This window comes from Rattus norvegicus, chromosome 2 (assembly GCF_036323735.1).
Source record: "Rattus norvegicus strain BN/NHsdMcwi chromosome 2, GRCr8, whole genome shotgun sequence".
Lineage (NCBI taxonomy): Eukaryota > Metazoa > Chordata > Mammalia > Rodentia > Muridae > Rattus > Rattus norvegicus.
The window spans coordinates 937,163-964,073 of NC_086020.1; the positions used below are offsets into that span (position 1 = coordinate 937,163).

At 40.4% G+C, this 26,911-nt stretch overlaps 2 long non-coding RNA genes across 3 annotated transcripts; one reads left to right on the forward strand and one right to left on the reverse strand.

The window, feature by feature from the left end:
- Window positions 1-540: 540 nt before the first annotated feature.
- On the reverse strand, window positions 541-21,100 carry LOC120100640 (uncharacterized). Of its 2 annotated transcripts, XR_005500423.2 has the most exons (3): window positions 20,193-21,100; window positions 1,616-1,800; window positions 541-782 (listed from the first exon to the last, which is right to left on the reverse strand). It is a non-coding gene; the product is annotated as an uncharacterized LOC120100640 (long non-coding RNA). The 2 variants fall into 2 exon arrangements; XR_010063672.1 differs by having other exon boundaries at window positions 541-1,800.
- On the forward strand, window positions 20,483-26,625 carry LOC134485557 (uncharacterized). Its single transcript, XR_010063684.1, has 2 exons — window positions 20,483-20,615; window positions 21,099-26,625. It is a non-coding gene; the product is annotated as an uncharacterized LOC134485557 (long non-coding RNA).
- The last annotated feature ends 286 nt before the right edge of the window (window positions 26,626-26,911 follow it).

Consider the following 26,911-nt stretch of genomic DNA (forward strand, 5'->3'; position numbering starts at 1 on the left):
TTCTCAAGCTCCTATTTGATTGGGGAGTGCTCACAAATATCTTTCTGGAGCTTTGTCCCCTCAATCATTCTACTGCTGTAATTGGAAATATGAGCCCAGAAACTCATTTTATTTATTATCAACTATTTTCCATGATGAATTTTTTTCCTCAGAGTGCCTCAAGTGGTAGTTTTGTAGAAATAACAAATTTTCCAATTTTGCCTTTTTTCTGAATCTGCATATACTATGCCTTTGGACAGGGGTTTACATGGAACACAGATGTTGACATCATGCATCCAGCTGTGTTACTTGCCACCTTATTTCCTTGAGATAATGTCACTCATTGAACTTGGAGCTAAGCTGGCAGTTAGCAAGGCCTGTGATCCTCTTTTGTCTGTGCCCCAACTCTCATGCTTGGCTTTTTATATTGTTGCTAGGGATTAAATCAGATCTTTTTGCTGACACAACAAGAACTTTTCCATACTGAACTACTTTTCCATGCCTAAATCATACTATTTTATTAATATCTCTTTTGTGTAAAGGAAAATACAGAGAACTACATCAATGGCATAAATCATTTATTGAACTGAAGTCCCCATGTTCTATGGTAAAGCATCCAATAGAGTCAGTTTTGCTGACTATACTTGCCAGTCTTCTCCAGGAGCCAACAGCTCATAGTGAACTGTTTTTATGAAAAGTTAAAGAGATAAAGAAACATTTAGCCCATGTCTCCTGGATCTGTTGTTACCAGACTTTCTCCATACTTGATTCTTGGGTACTTTTTAATATTTTGTATTTGTTCCCTGTAAAACAAGATATTAAAAGGGTCTTCTTCAGGTCTGTTTCAGACCCTATAGTTAGTACTGAAGTCAGTGAAATGCCAATATCCATCTTAGCTTCAATCATATGAAGTCACATGTGTGAGAGAGTTTTGAAATTCCAGGGATAGCAGTATGCGTCATGTTTTTTTTTCCTATCCGTTTCTGCTCAACAAAACCACGAGTAGTTCCAATGTCTTGAACTACAAACCTCTGAAGGCCTCCAATGGGACATGTTGCTCCATTTTGAGAACTAATCTTTGTGAAAGCAGCACTTACTACACCATTGTCTTAGTTAGGGTTTTCATTACTGTGAAGAGACACCATGACCTAGGTGAATATTTTAAAGGACAGCATTTAATTGGGGCTTGCTTTAAAGGTTCAGGAGTTCAATCCATTATCATCAAAGCAGAAATCATGGTCCTGGAGGAGTTGAAATTGTGGTATCTTATTTCAAAGGCAAGCAGGAGATGACTGGTTCCTACCTGGCTAGAGAGAGTGTCTCAAAGTCCATGCCCACAGTGACACATTTCCTCAAACAAGGCCACATCTCATGATAGTACCACTTCCAATTTGCCAAATATATTCAAACCACATTCTACTCCCAGGTTACAATAGGACAGTTCAAATACATGACTCTAGAGAGGTCATACATAGGCACAGCACAATGCAAAATACATTATTCCAACTTTACAGTTCCCATAGTCTATAAGAGTTTCTCCAATGTTAGGAGTTCAAAGTTCAATGTTTCTTCTGAGATTAGGTAATCTCTAAACTGTAATCCCTTAAAAATCAAAAACAAAAAGAAGACCACTTACCCCCAATATCATGCAGGATATACATTATCATTCCAAAATGTCATGGTAAGAAAACACTGGATGAAACAAGATGAAAATCAACCTGAGCAAACTCCAAAATCTGCATCTCCATGTCTGGTGTCAAAGCCAAAGCAATCGTCAGATTTCTGAGTCTTTCCATCCTTGTTCACTTCCATTGCCAGATCCTGCATTTAACAGCAAGAAACTTCTTCATTCTCTGTTCTTCCATTCCCTGTTGCAAACTTTCTTCAGCAGTTTGCCTACAACTCTGGTATCTCTAACATCTTGTGGCATCCAAGACAACTTAACCTTTATAGCATCTTGTTTGAATGTCTAGGATCCACACATGATTTTCTGGGCTCCTCCAAAGGGTTTTGCCACTTCTCTAGCTCTGTCCTCTGTAGCACTCTAAGCTCTTATTGACTCTAATTCCCTGATGCTTTTCTTGGTGATCATCCCATGGTTCTGGAATCGTCAATATGCTGGGGTCTTCACCTACAATCAGGTTTCACCAGTAGTCTCTCATAGACTTTCTTCATGATGCTAAGCCTCAACTTCTTTTCATGTTCCCTTCATTCCTGAGACCTCAACTGTTACTAAGGCTGTTCCTTCAACAGTGGCCATCCCTACACTCTCACAGTGCCAAGCCTCATGTGATCTTATGACCCCTTCATACCTTTAAAGCCAATACTACCTTGGTGATTCTTACACATTACAATTCCAGCTGCAGCAGGAGATACAACCTTGAACATCTCTGGAACACAGCTTCTTTGTACACCAATTAGATGGAAACAGCATGGAAATCTGGGGCAAGTTTCTTCACAAGGGAGTATATGCTTTGAATCAGCATCCTAGATATGGTGCAGTTTCTCCCACAGACAGGATCTATGGGTCCAGGAATCAAGAGGTGGAAAAGCACATTCACTACCACTCCTAGTAGCCCACTAAATGTTGTCTCTGCAACCCTAAATTCTGCTGGGCAAGAAGTTTGGAGAGAATGATAGCAAGTAACTGCAAGCAGTTGCATAGAAAAAGGAAACTTTCCTTCTTTCACTGACCTTATGTATGCCTCCAGCAGAAAATATTTCCCAGATTAAAGTGTGTACCACAACATCTGGATCAATGGTGTTCTTTACTTGAAACTTGATCTGTCTCAGGCTGACCTTGATCAGAGATCTGATTTCCTCTCTCTCCTGGGATTAAAGTCATGTACCACCTTTCTCTGACTAAGCTTTTCATGGGGACTATGTTTCAAGATTCATATCAAAAGCATGTGTTTTTCAGCCTCAAGATCTGAAAATCCACTATAAGATATGGGCAATATATCTTGATAGTGACAGACATATCTTCAGCAGAATATATTTTTGAAAAACTTTAAGCACTAAAGTTTCAATAACTGGAAACCAATTACACATTAAGTCAAAAATAGGTTATCATTGTGTTATTATCATCTGCAATACTCCCTATCAGTGTTTTTATACAACAAACTTATATTCAATACACTTCCAGACTAGAATGCAATCATTTTTGCTTGGTTGACTGCTGTATTTTCTATGATGAGAAACTTGAATGTAACAACATGTGAGTGCCAGGGAGCACTGGTAACTATATGGGGATTCCTAGACATTCTTTATTTGTCATTAGATATATCTGATTCTGAAATTTTAAAATATATTCCAGTTGCATTAGCTTTACTATGTATGACTTTTATTTCATCCTACTTCAAATCATCCAGCAAAGAAATGACACATGAATAAATAAGTAATAATGTATGCTTCAAATATGAATATGTCAATAGAATGTTTACAAATCCTAAAAGAATCTCATTGCTAGAACTTGAAATGTGGCAGAAAGCTCAATAGAGCAATAAGAGTTTTCCTTTAAGTTTCTATAAGAAAACATTCAGTACGTTTCTGCAAATGACAGAACAAAAGGAGAAAAGAGAAGACAAATGGAAAATGAGAGTAAAAAGGATTGGTAAGGAAAGAAATACAGAGGAGGCAGGTAGGTTTAGTCCTTGCCAGCTATGACACAGAAGAGTAAGCAGGAGGAGAGCCAATGGGATAATAGATGCATAGTGACACTAATATAGTCAAGAATGGATTGTGGTGTGTTTATTTGAGAGTGTTTGTGTGTATGTATATTGTGTACAGGCATACACACTTCTGTATGCAGGTTCAATCTACCAAATGTGTACTTGCAGAGGACAAAGGTTCATGTCAGTTTTCTTCTTCAATTATTTCTCCAGCTTATGTTTTTCAATACTTTGTAGGTTCTATTAATTTTTGAAATTCTGTTCATATATTGTCTGTGTAGACTTTTGTGAGTAAGTGTGTGTGTGTGTGTGTGTGTGTGTGTGTGTGTGTTTGTTTGTTCTCGTGCGTGCAAATTCTACAAAGCACATGTGAAAGTCTGGGAACAGCTAGCATGAGTTGGTTCTCTTCTGTCATCTGTCTGTCTAACAACTGACCTTTTACCTGGGTAATCTTTCCAGCTGTCTACCTTATTGTTTTGAATTTGTCTCTTGGGGGAGATTCTGGAGCTTAACTAAATCTGCTATACTGGCTAACCAGCAAGATTCAGAAATCCCGTTTGTGTGTCTTCTCAACCCTGTCTCTCATAAAATAGAAAAACAAAACCACAAGTTTAGCTTTTTCATATGGGTGATAAAGATAAGAACTCAGGTTCTTACATTTTCATATTACACTTTATCAAGTCATCTCTCAGTTTTTAAACAAGTTTCTTCTATAGTGAAATAATAGATCTATAGGAATACTAGGCTGAAGTCTATATGTTCTCTAGTAGGAGACATCTCAAGCTGCAGATAAAAAGGCAAAACCCAGGAATATAAAATGAATTGTCTTTATCAACATTTCTTGCATCTTTTTTATTATCACCTTTTCTCTTCCCTCATTCCAGCCCAGTATTAGTAGTTGAACTCTTGTCCATCTTCATGTTAACCTTTAAGACATTCTCAATGTAGAAATGAGTAAACCTAATTACTACCAATATTAGTTATTTTTTTAATGATGTAAGAAAATATCCGATGAAAGAAGCTGTTAGGACTGAGTGAGCCAGACTCAGGCTGACTCCATGACAGGCTGAAAACCAACAGTTTGGGAGAGTAGCCCTAAATGTATGTTTCCAAGAACTGGAAAAGACTGAACACAGTCAATTCCAGGAAAAAATACCACTTGCTGGCAGCCAATCAGGAAGATGCCTTACCACCTAGTCTGAGCCAACCTCATGGGCAACCAATCAGAAGCTGTAAAAGCTGACCCACCAGCTAGCCTGAGACAAGTATAATTAAGTAGCAAAAGTCCCCAAATCCCTCAGTGCTTTAACCAATCACAAAGGCAGCCATACTCCTGGAGATAGAGCTAATCAGTAATAGGGATGAAAGATAAAAGTCACCCATTCCTACCCTAACAGACTTAAAATTGACCCTGAAATTTCCACACCTTTGTCTTCCATTCTGATGAATGGTAGACCCCCCTCCCTGCTGGCAGGTTATCTACAAAATAAACACAATCTCCTGTTGCATATTATTTGAGTCTGGGGTATTCTTCCCAAATCATAGCCTCTTATAAAACTTGATGAATAAAAGGTTTATTTTGCCTCTCACTTTGAAGACATTATCTATTTAACAGGGAGGACATGACTACAAACTGTGTGAAACTCATCTTAACATTGCATTACAAGCAGAGAAATGGATGCTGTGCTCGGCTCAACTTTCTCCTTTTTATTCTATTCATGACTGCAGCCCATTGAATGGTGCAGTCCACATTCAGAGTATTCTCACCTTAGTTAGGACAGTCATAATTCTCCCTTAGAGTCATTGATGGGATTTGTTTCCTAAGTGAATCTAGATCCTGTCATACTGACAATTAATATTAATGAATACATTATCATTCTTCAGTATTTGTATATCTCAAATTTTACTAGCATAATTTCAACATGAATTAAAAATATTATGAAATGAGAAGAGCTGTTCTATACCATGTTGAGAATTAGAGAGCAGCCGAGTCACAGAGACAGATTTGATTTATTTTTTCACATCTTCATCACATTCTTTTGCCTTTCCTGTGTGGAGATATAGCAGAAGACATTCCTGAAGGAGAGGTATTGCCAAGGATCAGAGATTGTCATATACCAAGCAGTGTTTTAGGAATTTTGCTTTATAACACAGAAGTATGATCTCCATCTTGCCACCTGGTCACCTCTGGTGTTAACTGGGCTGGGTGTCTGTGACTAGAGATGGCCTCCTTGGGAGCTGGAAAGCTCTGTGACATGGGTTAGAGCAGGCCTCCTGGAAGACAAGAAGTGCTGTCTCTCAATGAAGGGGAGGGGCTCCTTTGAACTTGGATAGTGCAAGCATCCTGTGTCCCTGGTTAGAGCAACCTTCCTGTATCACTGGCTAGGGCAGAATTCCTGGGAAATTTGTGGGATATGAGAGGGAGCAGGCTGGTCATCTGCCTGATCTTCTTCCTTAGATATGGATTAAGTCATTAGTCATTAATCATAAGTATTATAAGCTTTACTTAGCAAGACAAAATTATAAAGTCTTGAAATTTGGGTCAAATCTTCTATTCTTATTTTTTCCAGATGTGTTAGCTATGTAGGTTGTTAAATCTCAATAATTTACATTATATCCCATATAATGTGTTCATACAGTTACGAAACATTATTGATTTTTATTTCTGCATTTTATTTTCAACTTGTCGATATTATTTTGCCATTCACACTTTAAAAAAAATTTGTTTTAAAAAGGAATGCCTCTCACACTCGAGTGGCAGGTCCCCTGCAGGCCAGACACCACCCTGACCTGAAGGGACCCGGCCAACAGTTCTCTGCACCCAAATCCCGTGGGAGGGAGAGCTAAACCTTCAGAGGGGCAGACATGCCTGGGAAGCCAGACGTGTGTGCACTCTGCCCACATTTCTTACTCCAGAGGAAAACACCTAAATGCCATCTGGGACCCTGGTGCAGGGGGCCTCCTGGAAAAGGCAGTGCAGGCCCTCATGGTTGCTGCTGTCACGGAGAGCTCAAAGGCAACCACCCATGAGCAACTTCATCCACAGGACCACAGGTAAGACCAACTTTTCTGCTCCAAGTGACCTGCCTGATGAACTCAGGCCACAGGCCCACAGGAACAGCTGAAGACCAGTAGACAGGAGAGACTACAGACCAAAAAGCAGAACATTCTGTTCCCATAACTGGCTGAAAGAAAACAGGTCTACAGCACTCCTGACACGCAGGCCTTTAGGAGGGTATAGCCACTGTCAGAAATAGCAGAACAAGGTAACTCCAGAGACAACCTGATGGTGAGAGGCAAGCTCAGGAACTCAAGCAACAGAAATCAAGAATACATGGCATCATTGGAGCCCAATTCTCCCACCAAAGCAAACACTGAATATCCAAACACACCAGAAAAGCAAGATCTAGATTTAAAATCACATTTGATCATGATGCTGGAGGACTTCAAGAAAGGCATAAAGAACTCCCTTAGAGAAACACAGGAAAACATAAACAAACAAGTTCACGCCTATAGAGAAGAATCACAAAAATCCCCAAAAGAATGCCAGGAAAAGACAATCAAACAGGTGAAGGAATTAAAAATGGAAATAGAAGCAATAAAGAAAGCAAAAAGAGAAACAACCCTGGATATAGAAAACCAAAGGAAGAGACAAGGAGCCATAGATACAAGCATCACCAACAGAATACAAGAGATAGAAGAGAGAATCTAAGGAGCAGAAGATTCCATAGAAATCATCGACACAACTGTCAAAGATAATGTAAAAGAGAAAAATCTACTGGTCCAAAACATACAGGAAATCCAGGACTCAACGAGAAGATCAAACCTAAGGATAATAAGTATAGAAGAGAGTGAAGACTCCCAGCTCAAAGGATCAGCAAATATCTTCAACAAAATCACAGAAGAAAACTTCCCTAACCTATAGAAACAGATGCGCATAAACATACAAGAAGCCTACAGAACTCCAAATAGATTGGACCAGAAAAGAAAATCCTCCTGTCACATAATAGTCAAAACACCAAATACACAAAATAAAGAAAGAATATTAAAAGCAGTAAGGGAAAAAGGTCAAGTAACATATAAAGGCAGACCTATCAGAATCACACCAGATTTCTCACCAGAGAAAATGAAAGCAAAAAGATCCTGGACAGATGTCATACAGACCCTAAGAAAACCCAAATGCCAACCCAGGTTACTGTATCCAGCAAAATTCTCAATTAACATAGATGGAGAAACCAAGATATTCCATGACAAAACCAAATTTACACAATATCTTTCTCCAAATCCAGCCCTACAAAGGAAAATAAATGGTAAAGCCCAACATAAGGAGGCAAGCTACACCCTAGGAAAAGCAAGAAACTAATCATCTTGGCAAAAAAACAAAGAGAAGAAAAGCACACAAACATAATCTCACATTGAAATATGAAAATAACAGGAAGCAATAATCACTATTTCTCTTTTTTTCTTAAACTTCTTTTTTTTTTTATTAACTTGAGTATTTCTTATATACATTTCGAGCGTTATTCCCTTTCCCGGTTTCCGGGCAAACATCCCCCCTCCCCCCTCCCCTTCGTTATGGGTGTTCCCCTCCCAACCCTCCCCACATTGCCGCCCTCCCCCCAACAGTCTAGTTCACTGGGGGTTCAGTCTTAGCAGATCCAAGGACTTCCCCATCCACTGGTGATCTTACTAGAATATTCATTACTACCTATGAAGTCAGAGTCTAGGGTCAGTCCATATATAGTCTTTAGGTAGTGGCTTAGTCCTTGGAAGCTCTGGTTGCTTGGCATTGTTGTTCATAAGGGGTCTTGAGCTCCTTCAAGCTCTTCCAGTTCTTTCTCTGATTCCTTCTACGGGGGTCCCGTTCTCAGTTCAGTGGTTTGCTGCTGGCATTCGCCTCTGTATTTGTTGTATTCTGGCTGTGTCTCTCAGGAGCGATCTACATCCGGCTCCTGTCGGTCGGCACTTCTTTGCTTCATCCATCTTGTCTAATTGGGTGGCTGTATATGTATGGGCCACATGTGGGGCAGGCTCTGAATGGGTGTTACTTCAGTCTCTGTTTCAATCTTTGCCTCTCTCTTCCCTGCGAAGGGTATTCTTGTTCCCCTTTTAAAGAAGGCGTGAAACATTAACATTTTGATCATTCATCTTGATTTTCATTTGTTCTAGGCATCTAGGGTAATTCAAGCATTTGGGCTAATAGCCACTTATCAATGAGTGCATACCATGTATGTCTTTCTGTGATTGGGTTAGCTCACTCAGAATGATATTTTCCAGTTCCAACCATTTGCATACGAATTTCATAAAGTCATTGTTTTTGATAGCTGAGTAATATTCCATTGTGTAGATGTACCACATTTTCTGTATCCATTCCTCTGTTGAAGGGCATCTGGGTTCTTTCCAGTTTCTGGCTATTATAAATAAGGCTGCTATGAACATAGTGGAGCACGTGTCTTTTTTATATGTTGGGGCATCTTTTGTGTATATGCCCAAGAGAGGTATAGCTGGATACTCAGGCAGTTCAATGTCCATATTTCTGAGGAACCTTCAGACTGATTTCCAGAATGGTTGTACCAGTCTGCAATCCCACCAACAATGGAGGAATGTTCATCTTTCTCCAATCCTCGCCAGCATTTGCTCTCACCTGATTTTTTGATCTTAGCCATTCTCACTGGTGTGAGGTGAAATCTCAGGGTTGTTTTGATTTGCATTTCCCTTGTTACTAAAGATGTTGAACATTTCTTTAGGTGTTTCTCAGCCATTCGGCATTCTTCAGCTGTGAATTCTTTATTTAGCTCTGAACCCGATTTTTTAATAGTATTATTTGTCTCGCTGCGGTCTAACCTTGAGTTCTTTGTATATTTTGGATATAAGGCCTCTATCTGTTGTAGGATTGGTGAAGATCTTTTCCTAATCTGTTGGCTGCCGTTTTGTCCTAACCACAGTGTCCTTTGCCTTACAGAAGCTTTGAAGTTTTATGAGATCTCATTTGTCGATTCTTGATCTTAGAGCATAAGCCATTGGTGTTTTGTTCAGGAAACTTTTTCCAGTGCCTATGTGTTCGAGATGCTGCCCTAGTTTTTCTTCTATTAGTTTGAGTGTATCTGGTTTGATGTGGAGGTCCTTGATCCACTTGGACTTAAGCTCTGTACAGGGTGATAAGCATGGATCGATCTGCATTCTTCTACACGTTGACCTCCAGTTGAACAAGCACCATTTGCTGAAAATGCTATCTTTTTTCCATTGGATGGTTTTGGCTCCTTTGTCAAAAATCAAGTGCCCATAGGTGTGTGGGTTCATTTCTGGGTCTTCAATTCTGTTCCATTGGTCTATCTGTCTGTCTCTGTATCAATACCATGCAGTTTTTATCACTATTGCTCTGTAATACTGCTTGAGTTCAGGGATAGTTATTCCCCCTGAAGTCCTTTTATTGTTGACGATAGTTTTAGCTATCTTGGATTTTTTGTTATTCCAGATGAATTAGAAAATTGTTCTGTCTAACTCTTTGAGGCATTGGATTGGTATTTTGATGGGGATTGCATTGAATCTGTAGATTGCTTTTGGTAGAATGGCCATTTTTACTATATTAATCCTGCCAATCCATGAGCATGGGAGATCTTTCCATCTTCTGAGGTCTTCTTCATTTTCTTTCTTCAGAGTCTTGAAGTTCTTATTATACAGATCTTTTACTTGCTTGGTTAAAGTCACACCGAGGTACTTTATATTATTTGGGTCTTTTATGAAGGGTGTCATTTCCCTAATTTCTTTCTAGGCTTGTTTCTCTTTTGTGTAGAGGAAGGCTACTGATTCATTTTAGTTAATTTTATACCAAGCCACTTTGCTGAAGTTGTTTATCAACATTAGTAGTTCTCTGGTGGAACTTTTGGGATCACTTAAATATACTATCATATCATCTGCAAATAGTGATATTTTGACTTCTTCTTTTCCGATCTGTATCCCCTTGATCTCCTTTTGTTGTCTGATTGCTCTGGCTAGAACTTCAATGACTATATTGAATAAGTAGGGAGAGAGTGGGCAGCCTTGTCTAGTCCCTGATTTTAGTGGGATTGCTTCAAGTTTCTCTCCATTTAGTTTAATGTTAGCAACTGGTTTGCTGTACATGGCTTTTACTATGTTTAGGTATGGGCCTTGAATTCCTATTCTTTCCAGGACATTTATCATGAAGGGGTGTTGAATATTGTCAAATGCTTTCTCAGCATCTAATGAAATGATCATGTGGTTTTGTTCTTTCAGTTTGTTTATATAATGGATCATGTTGATGGTTTTCCATATATTAAAACTTCCCTGCATGCCTGGGATGAAGCCTACTTGATCATGGTGGATGATCGTTTTGATGTGCTCTTGGATTCAGTTTGCCAGACAACACACCTAAAAGCTCTAGAACAAAAAGAAGCAAATACACCCAGGAGGAGTAGAAGGCAGGAAAAAATCAAACTCAGAGCTGAAATCAACCAAGTAGAAACAAAAAGGACCATAGAAAGAATCAACAGAACCAAAAGTTGGTTCTTTGAGAAAATCAACAAGATAGATAAACCCTTAGGCAGACTAACGAGAGGACACAGTGTGTCCAAATTAACAAAATCAGAAATGAAAAGGGAGACATAACTACAGATTTAGAGGAAATTCAAAAAATCATCAGCTCTTACTATAAAAGCCTATATTCAACAAAACTTGAAAATCTGCAGGAAATGGACAATTTCCTAGACAAATACCAGGTACCGAAGTTAAATCAGGAACAGATAAACCAGTTGAACAACCCCATAACTCCTAAGGAAATAGAAACAGTCATTAAAGTCTCCCAACCAAAAAGAGCCCAGATCCAGATGAGTTTAGTGGAGAATTGTATCAGACCTTCATATAAGACCTCATACCAATATTATCCAAACTATTCCACAAAATTGAAACAGATGGAGCACTACCAAATTTTTTCTATGAAGCCACAATTGCTCTTATACCTAAACCACACAAAAAGCCAACAAAGAAAGAGAGCTTCAGACCAATTTCCCTTATGAATATCGACGCAAAAATACTCAATAAAATTCTGGCAAACTGAACCGGAGAATACATATTTAATTAGCTAGTTATCAGATAATACATAAGCTAACCAGGACATAACAGATTTTAAGCCTTTTAAAAGCTAAAATATATCTACATGTTCTGTTTAACTGATAAAAGTTGGGCTGCGTGTTAGGTACATCTTATACTTTTAAATGACAGAATGATAATAGTTGTGCTCAACTTATGTTTGAGAAAAAAGTTTCTGTTTTTTTTTTAATTAAAAGGGTAAAAGAGTAGATTGATGTCATTATTAAGGTGAAGGGAGGTACAGGATAGAACCAGGCCTGTCATTGGATAAGAAGGAAGGATGGGTTGGAGAAAAATTTTAGAGGGCCAGAGGAAGCCAGAGTGAGAATGTGAGAGCACAGAGAACATGGCAGTAGATGTTTAGATGCTTCTCTGTACATATTACAGGTTGTTATGCCTATTCTCAAGGGATGGGTATGTACAAGATTTTGTGCCATCTAGATTGGCAAATTATATCTTATCAATTGCATCAGAAAATATTGTCTGATGTGTTCTTTCATAAGGCAACTTAATTGAGTTTAAGAGAGTGTATGGAGGCCAGATGCCTGGGCCAACCAAAGAATTGGGATGTGTTTGCCTGGCATGGTGGAAACCCAACCAAGCGGGCTGTGGATGAGAGAGGAGCGGCCTGACACGGTGCTGTGTTGGGAAGATTAGTGTGTCAGAAAGTAGATGGGGGCAGCATGGAGCCACTGAGATAAATTATTGCTATTTCCAATGGCACCAGAAATATTAAGGGAGACAGCTAGGGTATAACTGGGAACCAGTTCTGTCAGGTTTTTGTTTTGTTTTGTTGTTTTTATTTTTACTGCAGCACATATATTGTGTGTCAAGTGTCCTGAAGGGAAAACATGCTTAAGTACTTGAGTATGAAGTGATTTATTGCATCATGGCCACATTAAACCATGATGGGATACTAGACCCAAAGATAGGAGAGTGAGGATTTTTAATTTCCAAGAAATTATAGGATTTTGGTGTTTCTCAATCGTATGATTTTTTTGGGTAGGATATATACCTTATGATCTAGACTAATAGATGAATCACAGAAAGAAAAAAGGTGGAGACAGATTTACCATTAAAGGTTTTTGGGGCCTGGGAATCAGATGCAAGGGACAGAGAGACTACAAGGCCACAGAATATGTTGCTTATCAATTATATTCAGTGGTTACAAAGGGGATGGTAGGTTTGAGGAAAGCAGCCAGTTAGACAGGACTGTGATCTAACACTTCCCTGCTTATGAAAGAACATTCAAAAGTCACATCCAGCTGGAAAGTCTTATGAATACTACGAAGAACCTATTAATATGGGGAGCCAGGACTGCCCTAGGCTGTCTGAAAGACCTGGACAAAAGAATAACTGGAACACGTGTTCTATGCCCTTACCCAGGATCAAACTTGTCAAGGCCTGTCTGATGCTGAAGCCAATGTCTTAAAGGAGTCAAGGTTGAGGGAAGAGACTCTTCCCTTAGGTTGTGGATATCAGTTCTTAGGCAGCTGTAACTGTGGTATCCATGTTCTTTTCGTCAGCATTGTCTGACGTAATCATTTGCTGACTTAGTTGTTCCCCATGTACAACCACCTGTACCCCCAGGACTGCAAAGTATAAATATGATTCTACAATTTCTAATAAAGAGCAAATAAATTTCAAGCAATCATCACAAAAATGTTTACTAACAGCAATCACATTTTAAATCAGACAAACTAAAAATAAATTGAACACCATGTGCTCCAGCTGTATATCCTGTGAACATAACCCCAAGACACCAAATTACTACAGAGGTACTTGTACAGTTTCACCCATTGTTGCTTAGTTCCCAGCAGGGAGGAAATGCAATTCATATGAATCCTAATGGGGTGACTGCTCTGCTTTTCCTATCAGTTATTTTGCTATACTGCCACTATGCCATCCTCATCGTGCAATCCTAGATAGCACAGTGATCTATGACTCCAAGATATAATCTTTGACTATGTAATTGCAAATATTGGAAGAGAAATGAAGTTTTCAATACTGCTATATATTTATTTAAACGTCCCTGTTTGTTTTATTCCAGAGACTGTGCTGCAAAAGGTATATACACACTTCTCCCTCATTTCCTCTGTTGAAGGCTATGTAGCTCAGTTTTAATTCTCATGTGATAAAGTATCACATTCTCTACACTATTTCAAGACATGTATCTCTCTTATTCTTTTCTATTTAAAGAGTCTAAACTGTCCTTATATCAAACTATGCTGTTTATATAACAGGCAAACCTAGAAATATCAACTGTGCTTCACAAGTTAAGTATGCAAAATACGGTTTTATAGAATTGCTTGTAATGCATGTACTCCTATTTTTATTTTCTGGTCTTTTCAGGTGTCTTTTATAATATCCACCTGCTTGTTACCTATGGAAAATTACAAACAAAAGCAGAAACAGAAAACAATTCAGGTCTGTTATCAAATCTTAAGCAAACATTCATCACTCTAGGACAGGGAAATTGCTCAGAGGGTAGAAACATATGGACCTGGGTGTGAATATTCAGCATGTATACATAATGCCAGGCATAGGGGATAGCTACACATAACTATTACCTCTGAATCCTGAGGGCTCACTGACCAGTTCTCCAATCCCACACTGAATTTCTAGTTCAACAAGAGAACTTATGTCAAGAACAGTGAACAGCACTAAAGAAGACGCTTGAAATCCTTCTCAGAACTCCAAAAACACATGCACAGATGGGTAAAGCCACATAGTTACAGGCATGCACCAGACACTCACATCCACCAACATTCTTACAACACACAACACCACAGATACATAGAAAATGGTTAAGGGACTGCAGGATAATTCTTAATTTGCTGTTGTCACCCAGTATGTATCTTAGATACTGATAATAACCAAGAAAAGATTAAGCTGGAAGAGAGTTTATCCATATTTTTAACTTTTGCTATATGTTAATTTAATTAAATGCTTTCGTAATTTTACACAAAATATTATATCCAGATTTATGGGATTGTAGAATCACCCAGGACAAAAACTTTTGAGCATGTCTGAGAGACATCAGACTGGAAGAGTTCTAGTGCAAAGGCCCTCCAGCCAGAAGCTGGAACCCAGATGCCCTTCAACAGAGGAATGGATACAGAAAATGTGGCATATTTACACCATGAAGTACTACTCAACTTTCCAAAACAATGACTTCATGAAATTCCTAGGCAAATGGATAGAACTAGGAAATACCATCCTGAGTGAATTAACACAGTTAGTAGATAGTAGTCCAAAGCTTGGAATACCCAAGATACAATTCATAGACCATATGATGCTCAAGAAGGAGGAAGAACAAAATGTGTACACTTCAGTCCTTCCTAGAAGGGGGAACAAAATACTCAAGAGGGAGGGGAATATCGGGACACAGAGTGGAGCAGAGACTTAAGGAAAGGCCATCTAGATGCTGCCCCATCTGGGGATCTATCACATATGCAGCCACCAAACCTAGTCAGTATTGCTGATGCCAAGAAGTCCTTATTGATGGGAGCTTGATGTGGATGTCTCCTGAGAGACTCTGCCAGAACCTCACTGATATAGACAAGCATGCTTGAAGCTAACCATCGGACTCCATGGGGACTCCAATGAAGGAGTGAAGGAAGACTGAAACGGCTTGCAATCCCATAGGAAGAACAACAATATCAACCAACTAGACTCACCAGTGCTCCCAGGGATTAAACTACTAACCAAATAGTACTCATGAAAAAGCCTAATGCTTCAGTTGCATATGGAGCAGAGGATGGCATTGTCTGGCATCAATAGGAGGAGAAGCCCTTGGTCCTGTGAATGTTCCTTTCTCCAGTGCAGGGGAATGGTATGCTATTGAGGTGCGAGTGGGTGGATGGGAGGAAAAGCATCCTCATGGAAGCAGGGGGTGGGTTTTGGGAGAGTGGGTAACTGGGCAAGGGAATAACATTTGCAGTGTAAATATATAAAATATCAAGTTAAAAAATGTTACCACTGCTCTTAATAACCCTATATAAGTTTTTAAAATCCACTTGCCAAAATTCTTACTAAGTCTGTTTTGTGTTCACACATGGACAATGATGGATTAACACCATATCTGGAATATCTTCTCAATATTAGACATAACAATGAATATGTGATTATTTTTATCCATTTTTGGTTCAAGAAGAATCCGATGCCAAAGAAAATTTCCTCTTTTTCATTAGCATGGAAATTATATTCAAAATAAGCTAATAAAATAAAGGATACCTGAGTGTATACACATTCACATACATATTCATATATATGAATATGTGTGTATATATGTATACATGATGTAGGCCTCCTTCACAGGGCATCTAGGCCTTAACAGTTCCCTCAGGCCTACACATTGCATCTAGGCCTTCATGTTTTCCCTAGACCTTTAACAGACAGCAGCTTTGCCCTCTGAGCCATCAGTCTACAGAGGAATTCATAGAGAATCCCTGTGTGAAAAACTAGGGGAGGGAGACAAACAGATTAACAGATTGATTGCTTTCTCTCTCTCTCTTTCTCTCTCTCTCTCTCTCTCTCTCTCTCTCTCTCTCTCTCTCTGTGTGTATTCAACTGAGGAGGCACTGGCAAATAAATGTTTGCCCCTCCTCTGTAAGCCAAGCCACCCCAATACTGCTTTTCCTTTTCCTTAGTTTGTTTGGTTTATTCCAAGTTAATTGTATCTGTTTCTTTAATTTCCTCTTCATTTCTTTAGTTGAGTCAGGTGTCTTTGCACATAAGCCCTGGAAATCAGTACTTGGATCAGGTCTGCAGCCTCCTCACAGGGTTCTACCCACCTCCACCACCCAAGTGATGCAATAAAAGACATGCAGCACCGCACCTGGCTTCTTTTCACTGTATATTTACTTTAGTTGCAAGGTTCATTGAGGTCTGAGAGAGGAGGGAGGGAAGGAGGGAAGAGAGACAGAGAGTGACAGAGAAACAGTGACAGAGAGGGAGAATTGTAGGTTATTGTTCCATCGCTTCAATCACTGTCTGTTGTTAGCCATCTTGGCAACCATGCCCCGAAACCCTACCTTGGGTAAGATCAAGCATAATGGCAGCAACCATATAACTCCTGCTTAGTCGCACTGAACACCCCAGTCATCACTACCTGTGGAGAATTGTAAGAGGGCTCCTCTGATCTAGAGAGTAGTACCATTGAATGAAATGAGAAGCACAACCAGCATTATTTGTTTTGAAATATAAGACGTGGAAAGAACTATATGTGTGGATTTACAGACAGAAAGACAGAGAGAGAGAGAGACAGAGAGACAGACAGACAGGACGGACAAGACAGAACAGGACAGGACAGGAGAAAAAAAACAAGAACACAAACAAAAACTCAAAAAGGAAGTCCGGTTCCAAATAGTCTCTGTCTGCACTGTCGCTCTAGAGTTGGTGGTCCAACTTATAAAAGCTTATACATGGATGGTTTTGGGAAATGCTGCTGGTTGTTCGGTTCAGGTCCAAGAATATTGCGGGTAACTAGACAACAAAGAAAGCAGTTAGACTGACTTCTACAGTGTATGGTTTCTGAGTATGTTATCACACAGAAGAACCTAACAGGATATGTAATGAATTCTGGCAGTAACAGCAGAAACAACTAATGAGAAAGTGTCCTTATAATATTAGTAACTGCAACAAAATGGCAGACTAGCTAGGTAACAGTTACCTAGCCATTAACTAATCTGACATAGGCCTTCTTCACATTGCATCTAGATAGGCTTTCCTATCTTCCTCTCCAGTGCTGAGACCAAAGTGAGATCAAACTCATGCATCACCATGGGTGCCTTCCTTTTCATTTTTTTCTTTCATCCTAGGAAGTGTCTATGTGTGTGTGTGTGTGTGTGTGTGTGTGTGTGTGTGTGTGTAGAGAGAGAGAGAGAGAGAGAGGGAGAGGGAGAAGGAGAGGGAGAGGGGCAGAGGGAGAGAGAGAGAGAGAGTGTTCTAGAGAGAGAGAGAGAGAGAGAGAGAGAGAGAGAGAGATAGTTTAAAATCAGCACTCAAGACTTTTTTTCTTCATATCCCTATCCAAATCCCCCCAAGCCACCAGCACCAGAGACAGAGGAAGATGAAATCTCTAGTCTGAAAAACTAGAGGAGGGAGATAAACAGATCTCTCTCTCTCTCTCTCTCTCTCTCTCCCTCTCTCTCTCTCTCTCTCCTCTCTCCTCTCTCTTCCTCATAATTTGTTAAAGTGTTCCCTTTGTTCTGTGTGGATTCTACTTTATTAAGCAAGTTTCACATCTTACTAGCTCCAAAGAGGAGTCAACAGTCTCTTGGCGTGCAGGCAGTTGTTACCTTCTTTAAATATTTTTTGGTGTGTTTGTTTGTTTGTTTGTTTCAAAACCCAGGGCCTGCCTTCGTTCAACAGATCCAAACCCAGTTCTCCAAGGGAAAAATGGAGTCAAGTCCGAAGTCACTGGCATTTAAGTCATCTGCCATTGACAGTCATAGGAGATGGGAATATTGTGCTTTCTCCAATGGAGATTCACCTGGGTATGCATCAACCACATATAAGGGCAGGCCTGGGGTAGAACAGGGTGGTGGATGGGGAGGAAGGATCTGGCAAGAGATCTGCGATGGGAAACTATGATCAGAATGTCACACAGAAAACAAAATTTGTACTTTAAAAAAAAAAAAAAAGCTCCCGATATCTATCCAAAAAGGAAAGGAAAAAAACCCGACAGCAGAACTTTACTAACTACAAATGTTCCATCTCCCTGTATCCAACCACTCCACTCCCAGATAGGTAGATGATAGTTTGCACTTCTGTCCCAATTGTGCTATCGAGATTAATAAAAGGGGAACCATCTCTGTGGTTATGTTTTACACACACGAAATAAAATAAAATGAGTGGATAGACGTGCCTGGCATATAAGATGCTCAATTTCTTTGCAAGCTTCATTTTGTTTCATTCTTTTAAAGGTTTGTTTATTTATTTTCATTTATATGAGTATACTAAAGCCCTTTTCATATACACACGGCAGTAGAGTACATGGGATATCCCTTTGCAGAGGGTTGTGAGCCACTATATGGTTTCTGTGCAATGAAATTCAGGACCTCTGGAAGAACAGAGCAGTGAGTGCTCTCAACCTTGGAGCCATCTCTCCAGCCCTTCACAAGCTTTATTTAACTAAACATTAAACATGAATCAGAAATGCCAAATCTTGTAAATATGGTCCAGATTCAGCCTTACTTAGAAATCCAGAGCTGGCAGGGCGAGGCTGGGAATGAGCAAAAAGAGTCTTCCTCTTTCCCTGAGGGTGTGCTATCAATTCCATTACCATTTCCAAACAGCTGGGTGTGAGTCTAACTAAGGTTTTCTTCAGTCATTTGCCATGAGCCAGAGCACTGAAAGGACAGCGAGGGATCAGACATTCACAACTGAAATCATCACTCACTGATTTCAGGCAGAAAACTTGCCCCCCCTAAAGAGGCACCGCCTGGCTCAGCGCTGAAGCAAAGCATGCTAGGGCAGCAGCAGTATTTCCTGGACAGTCCTTCAGGGACATGCACATTCTCCAGCCCCACCCCACCCCCTCTCAGCTAGCTCCTGTCCACCCCTACCCCTTCCCCCACATACAGGGAGGAGGCCTTGTGTGTGTGGAGAGGGGAGATGGAAGTATCTCTTGAGAGAGGGTTCGGGTCTCCCAAACAAATAAATAACTAGAATCTTCATTTATTTACTTTATTTCATCGAGCATACCGTGGAAGAGGGAAAAGGAACAGGGAAACTAGGCCAACTGGTAGAGCTCCTTTCATTAGGTTTCAAAAAGGAAAAGCCAAAGAAACAACACTCCCTGGTTTTCGTGAAAGGAACATAACGGGAAAAGTTGAAACTTAATACTTTGGCTTTCAATAAAAGGGCCAACAGATCTACCACCTATTTGGTAAAAAAGAGGATAAAAAAACCACAAAAACGTTCTGTCAGCCAACTTCCCTTTAAACAGGAAGACTGTTTTTTTTAAACATCATTTTAAATACTTAAATATGTATTTGTGTGTGTCTGTCGGTGTGTGTGTGTCTGTCAGTCTGTCTGTCAGTGTCTTCTGTATGGAGAGGAGGTGCTGTAACACTCGGGACGGGGTGGTCTGGGGCCCCCAGGTGATACCGCACCGCACCACCCTCCCCCCCAGTCACCTTCCCGGTAGGGCCTTCCCAGTGGTCCCTTAGCCGGTTTCTGCACACCGCCTTGGTGGAAGGGCGCCTGGCTGCGGCCAGCCGCCAAACATGGGGGGAGGGGCGGTCACCCACCAATCCCCCCCCCCCTTCCGGAAGCACCTGCGCACCGGCGCCCACCGCCTGAGCGCCCGCCTACCACCCTGTTGGGAGAAACGGGGACAGCGAGGGCGGGACGCTTGGCGGGGGGAGAAAAACGCGCGGGTGGAGGGGTCCGGAGGAACGGGAAGTGGGAAAGATCCCCCGGGATCACCTGCACAGTTGAACGCCCCTCTCTGGGTTGAATCCTCTGGGCGGACTGCGCTGACCACACCCGTTTACATCTTAACGGTTTCACGCCCTCTTGAACTCTCTTCAAAGTTCTTTTCAACTTTTCCTTACTGTACTTGTTGGCTTTCGGTCTCGTGCCGGTATTTGGCCTTAAATGGAGTTTACCACCCACATTGGGCTGCATTCCCAAGCAACCCAACTCCAGGAAGATCTGGGCCCGGCACGCCTGGGCCCGCTACTGGCCTCACACCGTCCAAGGGCTCGGCCTTGATCAGAAGGACTTGGGCCCCCACGAGCGTTGCCGGGGAGTGGGTCTTCCTTACGCCACATTTCACGCACACGGCACGCGGCGGGGATTCGGCACTGGGCTCTTCCCTGTTCACTCGCCATTACTGAGGGAATCCTGGTTAGTTTCTTTTCCTCTGCTGAGAAATATGCTTAAATTCAGCGGGTCGCCACGTCTGATCTGAGGTCGCGGTTGACAGGGGAAGGAGGAAAGGAGGGCGCGCGTGGCCGCGGGCGGACAGACGGAGAGGAGAGCGAGAGGGTGCCGGGGTCTCAGGCTGGGGCCTGCGACCTCTCTAACCCGGCCAGCTCCCACATCCCGGGGACAAGTCCCGTCTTCGCATGGACGCCACACCGTCACGCCAGCTGGTGCCCGAGCGGACGGGCCCCACAAGAGAGAGGGGGGGAGGAGAGGTACCTGAGACCAGCCCAGGCGGGTGTGTTATCCGCCATCCCCAATCCGACTCTGGCAGGTTGCTCTCTCTGCGCGCAATGGTGGGTGCGTGGCAGAGGCGAATGCACGGACCCAGTGGGCGGGGCCCGCCTCCCACCAGACAGGAGGCAGGATGACCGACCAGGGCAACATGGCCCCTCTCCCGCCCAGGCAGGCACCCGACCAGGCCCCGCTGATGTGTCCCCATGGTGGGGAGAGCAGGCGAGGACGGGAGCGAGAGCGCTGGAACGAGCAGGAATGAGCCACGAGAAGGGTGGCCAGCCCGAGGCGCCGGTGGACAGGGAGACCTAGGCCCACGCAGACCCACCGGGCGTGGACGACCGCCGGACGCCGCCCAGTCTGAACTTCAGGAGACGGAGGGCCAAGGGGTGAGAAGCTAATACAGAGAGGAGCAGAAATTAAAATCAAAGCAGCTCAGAGCATCAAAGAAGCCTGTGGTAAAACCAAATCTGCAGCAACACAATTGTAAGCAATACCCATTATGGAAAAGTAAAAGACAATGCAAAAGGTTCATTAATGTATATGATGGAAACTGTTCCTTCTACCATCAACTCTGTGTGTGTGTGTGTGTGTGTGTGTGAATTTTCTCTCTTCCCTGGTCTTTCTCACTGACCCCAAGGAGTTAAGAGTTCATAGGTTTTTCGCTGATCATAGAGAGTGCCAACCCCCAGTAACTTAAGCTTTGCTCCCTCAGAAAACTGTCTGTTGAGTAACATCTCTAGTCGCTGGCTGCCTGTTGCAGCATCCCCATAGGTGTCTGGATCCACCCCAATCAATAGCTTTAAGCACTGACTCCCAATGGCTGCCTGCCTCATTTTACCCACCACACAGATGCCAACATTGGTCATCAGCAATAGTAGAAAATCGTTTACTTTTAATTTAAAAGGAAATCGAGTTTCAGCTTAATTTTCTGTGTGTTTTCTTGAATATATGTGACTGTGTCCGTGAAGAGACAGACTGCCCAGAAGGGCAGTTATGAACAGTTGTGAGGCGAGTTTTTCTTATTTGTAAAGACTGACAAATAATGCCTCGCCAATGCCATACAAATAAAAAAAGAAAAAGAAAAAGAAAAAGAAAAATATAGCTTTCAATTTCTTATCATTTTATACCTCAAGGAAGCTAAACATGACAATGCCTATTACTGTTATTATTATTATTATTATTATTATTATTATTATTATTATTATTATTATGGTTTTCACCGGAGGATCACTAGGGACTATTATGTTATTTAAAATTCTTTACATGGTAGTATAGATGAAGGACTCAGACTAAAATATTTCCTTTGTAATATATATTTCATAAGTGGAAATTGTAGAACTGACTTGCTAGGCTTAATTTTTCTAAAAATATAAAAAAAATCATCTATCCATTAAGAAATAGAACTCACTTAGCTTCTCCATACCTACCTTCATAGCCACAAGAAGCAATTTCATCTCTAGAAAAAAACAGAATCAATTCAATTTCTTTGCGTAGAATTGGGATTCTTACTCACTGATGAATCTGATATTAGGTCTGCATTAAAATAAGATTTAATCATTATGTTAAAATATATTTTCCTGGGGTTGGGGATTTAGCTCAGTGGTAGAGCGCTTGCCTAGTAAGCGCAAGGCCCTGGGTTCGGTCCCCAGCTCCGAAAAAAAAATATATTTTCCTTAAATGTTATTAAGGAAATATGGTTTCTATTATTTTCAGGTGCAAATATTTAGGTTCCAAACACCTGCATGAATGGCCATACTTAGTACAAAAACAAGTAAAATTGATTTTTTATTTTTCAGCAGTGTTCAGACAAAAACGCGTCACTATAAACTCACGGTATCATGTTTTAATAAATGTAAACCATTCTGTTTACCTTGTCAGACAGTCCCTGGGGTAGGCAAGGGTGGAAGTGGTAAGGAGGATGAAGTCTACCTCCTTGCTTAGGAGAACTATGCAGCTCACTATAATAGGAAAAACAGAAAAGAAGTTTCTTGGAATGGTTATTTTTTCTTTCCTAAAAGAACTTTCTATAGAACTTACAGCTAATATGTTAAAGAAATTTCAAGTTTCTGCCAGCCATTTGATTAAACAAAAACTTACCAATCATTTTTAGAAAGTTTGGTTTCCTGTTTCCCATATCCAGAAACTAAGTCAGTGTAACTAGATGATCTCATCTATACAGTACATCCATCCATACATGCGTGCACACACACACACACACACACACACACACACAAATATATGCACATTATATAAACATTTTTATATACTATAATGACACTTTATCTTAAACATTAAAGTATTTCTTTTATACACAGGTAAAAACAGTCTAACAGCATTATTTTCTACTTGTCATGAAACAAGTGCACCTTCAACTAAAAAACCTGAGCTCAATTTTTGTCAGTAGTAACTGCTTTACAGAACATAATTCCAGTTTCGATAGAAAAACAGCTTACCAGCATTTGTAATATCCAAACCAAATTTGCAATCTCACCCAGATGTATAAATGTGCCCGGCACCTGAACCATAAAGAAGTCCATTAATAATGGATTAGTATATTAAAGAAATTGGTCATTGCTGTCGATAATACTATTAGGTTAAGCATGATGTGTGGTTTTATAGAACTTTTTCTGCTACAAACAACACTGTTTGTAAAGCAAGACCCAAATCTATCACTTTAGCTAATTCCAAACAAAGCTATTCTGTGTACACTGCAGTAGCACAGAGTTTAAAAAACTACTCACTGCCTCTTTTTCACACATATTGAAACACCTCAATGTTCTATGAAAAACAGCAAAGTTATTGCACCACCAGAAATACACAGTACAATATCTAACTTCATTTCAGTAGAGCATGAGACTTAATCTCAGGGTCAAAGGCACCAATTAAAAAAGGAATTAAACACTCTAACTAGTCCAAATAAAAGACACACAATCCAGGTACTTTATTTAAAAGTCATAAGCCTAATTGGGCAGGTTTACAGCTATACTACACTATTTCCATGCCATAATGTCCCTTGTTACTTGCTGTTTTTTCCAGGACATATGCTCAGGGTCCATCTCCTCACCTGGTGGCTTTCTCCTCCCTTGGTCTCCTCTCTTGTTCCCCCTTCTCTTCTCTCTTGAGACCCTCCACTCCATCCTCAAGTCCCACCTTTCTTCTTCTATTGCCTAATCACAGACTCTATCCACTTTTGATGAGTTAAACTAAGAAGCAAAGTTTACAAAGCATCACTTGGGGTACCTGAGGGTCTGTTCCTCAGGGCTTCCAGATCTTGGGAGCCAGTATGTAGGGAGCATTTAAATACAAGAAGCACCATGCCAACCCCACGAATAACTTTTCCTTATCTGACCAATAACCATCAACATCTTTACCTAATACACAGCCCATACAGATATTTTCAGATCCTAGCACCCATAGCTATGGCTTCTGGTAAAATGTAAGGATGTGTCACATTCTTACAAACTCAAGACAAACTGAGCAGATTATCCAGTATTTTCACAACAGTCCACTATTTAATCTGCAAGAATTTAAGGGTCATCAATAACAAACCAACAGAAAATGCCACTAAGCAAAGACAACAGCCATGATATATTATATTCCAAAGTTACAACCATGAATTAAGCTTTAAAAGGAAGTTATTACATAACCGTTATATTTTAAAGACTTTTAAAATAAGAATCTCACTTGGAAATAATGCATAGTTCATCTTTGACTACTGAGTGTGGGCCATGCACCCCCACTGCCATGGCCTGAGAGGCAACACCAGAGTGTTCCTCTTCACTGGGCTAGCTGACATGCTCCACAGTGCAGCAGAGTGCATGGGTCTCTCCACAAGCAGAGTGAGCTACTCTATGTGAGATTCGTGAAAATACAAGGATACACAGTCCTCTCTGGAGGGCAAACTAGACAAGCACATGGAGAAAGGATGTGGAGGAATAGTTGGAGAAATCAGAGACCATGACACAAAATTTTGAAAGAGTAATCACTGAGAGTCAGTCTGTGACTAATAGAATTTAAATTGTTGCTCCTGTAGAATGAAAAGTAAAGTTGCTAACAGCGCAGAAAACATCTGCATCCTGGGAATCCAGGAAGGGTTTGTAAAAGGCCCCAAACATGTGCAGAGATTAAATAGCTCTAAACAGAATCATCAAAGAGATGATTCAGGAAACAGCACACAAAGGAAGTCACAGATGGATCAAATGCTCTGGTTACATTGACCTAATTTCTTAATATAAGGAACAAGAAATCAGTTTCCAAAAAACACGAAAGATGCTTCATCTAACAATACAAGTCAATATTAGACCTAATTTTTATAGAGCTAATGTGTAAAAGTCAAAGATACTAACTTCTTAAATGACTCTTAGTACGTTTAATTTTTGTGCAATGTCTTATAATGACTCAGAGAATGTGATATTGGAAAAAAGTAGAAGAAAGGCATTGGAAAAGGAGTTTTAGGCACAGGTTTGGTTGTAAATTTAGTAAAAGACAATCTAGTCCTTCTATATCTAGCAAATACTTTTACAGGCTCCAAATGGGTCAAAGACCTTAAGATACAAAAATGAATGTCATAAAGTTAAAACAAGGATATAGTATCAAGGTATTATGACCACTTTTTTAAAGGAAAGGAATATTTCATTTTGTGGAACTTAAACATTTCCTCTAATATTTGACATCTGGTGGCCCATCCAAAAGAAATGAAAAAAATATGAATTATAAAAGGATGTCAAATATTTTAAAAATCCAGTGGTTAATAAGATGCAGCTAATTAAGTAAGCAAAGAAAATATTCTGCTGCAAAACCATGCTTGGCCAGCCAGTGATGGAAAGCAAGACAAAAGAAGATTAGTTTCCTGCTATTTTCAAAGAACAAGTATCTACCCAGGTCAAAATCTAGATGGAGACTACTAAAACAAGCAGCTGACTTGGCGTCTACCCACCAGACTGAGCAACAAAGGAACTTAGAAACACCACCAAACATGCACAACAGTTTTTTTTCCCTCATTTTGACAGATGTTCACTAAGTATTTTCTTAGTGTTCAGCATGGGACACGTACTGTGTACTTCCTTCAGTTACACATCCCTGGCTTTCTAGAACTTAAATTTTTATCTATTTAATAATACAAAGAAGGAAATTCAGAAAGAAAAAGCAACATGGTACACAAGTATGCTGAAGAAACTGACCACAAGCAATAAAACAAAGTCTCAACAAGCTCAAGAAGTTATCCCAAGATCTACTGACACAAATCACTAATCTCAAAATTTTCTGAAAATATTTAACAGCTAATAAGAGCCCTAGAAAACTTGAAAAACTGAAACACATATAAATTTTAAATGTGTGTCTACAATCACCCTTCGTAGTGCACCGTGTAAGCAGATGATGGCAACTAAGAAAGACTAATTCCTGAAAAGAAATCCAGATGGACAGATTCTGTTTTGCCTCAACAGGGTCGTTTCTAAAATAACCATTGTTTTTTTTAAATCTGACAAAACAGGAAACAGAAGTAACTGGGATAAAACGAAAATCTAGATCCTTTCTACTGTGCTATATGTCTATCTTCTCGTTAATGTGTTCCTAAAACTATGATTTCTTTTAATGTTTGTGGTTTTACAATTTATTCTACAAGGAAACCAATAGGAAAGACTTGCCAATTTCTTTGGAACTGTAATGCAAGGTAGTAAAACAAATGAAGATCTTGTGATTGTAAAGAGACTAATTTTCCAAGACAGTTATGGAAATATGTTTTCTAAGAAACCAACTCACTCAAATGAGGCATTTAGACTCTGGTTACAATAGTGGTTGTGTCCTTCCTTGAGCGGGGTTCCCTGCTCTGTAGCCTTCCCTTGAAAGTTCTGTTCTCTTGGTGTCATCTCCTGAAAGCCGAGGTTAGGTACCATGGTGTCTGCTTTTAAGTTCTAAAAAATACTGAAGAACATAAACTTCAGTGTCTGCACGGTGACATAAGCCAAATCGCTAATAGCTCA